The sequence below is a fragment of the Mastomys coucha genome, chromosome X (genome assembly GCF_008632895.1).
Source record: "Mastomys coucha isolate ucsf_1 chromosome X, UCSF_Mcou_1, whole genome shotgun sequence".
Taxonomy (NCBI): Eukaryota; Metazoa; Chordata; class Mammalia; order Rodentia; family Muridae; genus Mastomys; species Mastomys coucha.
The window spans coordinates 146,488,124-146,490,115 of record NC_045030.1 but is presented as its reverse complement, the minus strand read 5'-3'; the positions used below and the strand labels follow the sequence as shown (position 1 = coordinate 146,490,115).

The 1,992-nt window shown below is 53.8% G+C and overlaps 1 pseudogene; it reads right to left on the bottom strand.

Annotated features, from left to right (window-relative positions):
• Positions 1-324: 324 nt before the first annotated feature.
• LOC116098680 overlaps positions 325-1,992 on the bottom strand; it is a 2,238-nt pseudogene continuing 570 nt past the window's right edge.

The window sequence follows — 1,992 nt, the reverse complement described above, 5'->3', positions numbered from 1 at the left end:
GGTCAGGGCAGGGTATCAGGGATCTGGTAGTCTCTTCTACCTCCCCAAGAAGGGAGAGAGAACACTACCACCCACAGGAGACTGAGCTGGGGAATATCAAAAAGTTGCCCTGGGACCTTTGTCCCAGAGAGTGGCCAGCGGCCTAAATGTTTACAGTATAATGAATGCATTTGTTTCCTTCATCCAGGCAGAATAAAAATCACATTTTTGTCAGGCAGCAGTAGCAGGTCAGTAGGTAAGTGGCTTGATCACATTTGTTTGTACTAGTAACACATGCAAGCAGCTTTAGTACTCAGTCCCTTGTGAGTCAGCCTTGCTGGCCACTTACAAGGTCCCTGTATAGGTGCCCTCTGGCCTTCTTGTTGCTGTGGCCAGTGGTGTCTGAGGCCTGCTGGAGCTGGTATTGCCCTGCTCAAAGGCCTGAGGCGTAGCTCTGGCCATCAGCAGGTAGCTGCTCAGAGGCAGCCACCTCCTGGATAACCGAGCCAGCCCCATCCACCTCCTCATTAGCCTCAAAGGCAGGGTTGGCTGAAGTGCTCAGATTAACATTCACCTCATCAGTTCTCAAAGCCTGATGGTGGTTGTGTCACCTCGTCACTTGGCATAAATGTGCTGCTCAAATACCTGTGAAGCCGCAGACGGGAACTCGGGATCCAGGGGCAGGCTGGCAGCTGAAGCACACATGACACTACAGTACATCTCCACACCCTCTGGAAACATAGACTTGATCTTGGACAGCCAGTGCTTAGGGACACGGCAAGCATTGGTACACATGTCTGCAGGGATCACGTTCATCTCGCTCTCTTTGAAGCTGGGGGCAAAGTTCTGACAGTACAATTTCACAGCGTTCAGGACTCTGCTGTCCAGTGGCTTTCGGCTCGGATCACTGGTAGAGGAGCGAATGACAGTCCCGCAGCTGTTGGCCAGTGTGTTCCCGTCAAAGAAGGTGTCCAGGAGCCTCTGCAGCAGGACCTTATGCTTCACTCCTGCACACAGGTGGCAGTCCATGAGCTGTCCACGTGTGATGTAGACCCCAGAGCCTGCTACAAGCTCCAGTTTCTCTCCAGGATCTCCCTTCGAGTAGAGCTTTGGGTGGCAGCGGTATCCAATCTGCCTAATGAGGCTAGCAGGAAGTGCCACCAGGTCTTGACAGAAGAGGACACAAGAGCAACTCTCCAGGGGCTCTGGCTCTGGTTTCTCTTGCACTGCATAGTTTCCTGTGGCCTTAATGTACATCTGGCCATACTGCTCCTCCACCATAGTTATCGTAGGCTTCGTCATCCTCTTCATCCTCCTCATCCTCCTCATTGTGGTAGGAGGTGGGACTGTCAGTGGTGGGCAGGCTGCTGGCCCCAGGCCTGGTCCGCTCTCCCTGGGGATAGGGTACCTGCTGGATGCTGGGGATGAGAGTGACCAGGCTCGGCACATCATAGTAGGAGACTCGAGGCAGCTTCAGAGGGGCTGTGCCAGGTGTCCTGAAGCACCTGTAGCTACTGCCATGACATCTCTAGGGCGCATCTCCAGTGGGTATTTTGAAGCCAGGCTCGGGCCAGTGGCTGGTAGCATCTCCATAGCTTCGTGCTTTACATGTGTCAGAAGCAGGATGGGCACAGAAGGAGACGTGACATAGGCAGCAGTGGCCGGTTGCAGGGACTTTGGGGCTCTGAGCTGGCATATTCCATCATGGCGGTGTGCGAGTCACAGTGGGGTGAGCTCACCTTGAACATGAGATCTGTGCCCTGCTCCACGATGTGCTGGATCTGCAGGAAGCTGGCTGAGTACACGAGCTGCTCACTGGCCACTATGGTCAGCTTACCTGTGTAAAAGAAAGACAGAATCTGCTGGAAGCAGTCAGGCAGCACCGTGCCTGGCAGCTCGAACACACTCTTGCTATCACCACTGAAGAGGGCAGATTTCTGAATTTGAAGCCAGCCTGGTCTGAGTAAGTTCCAGAACTTCCAGGGCTATGCAGAGAAACCCCATCTCAAACAA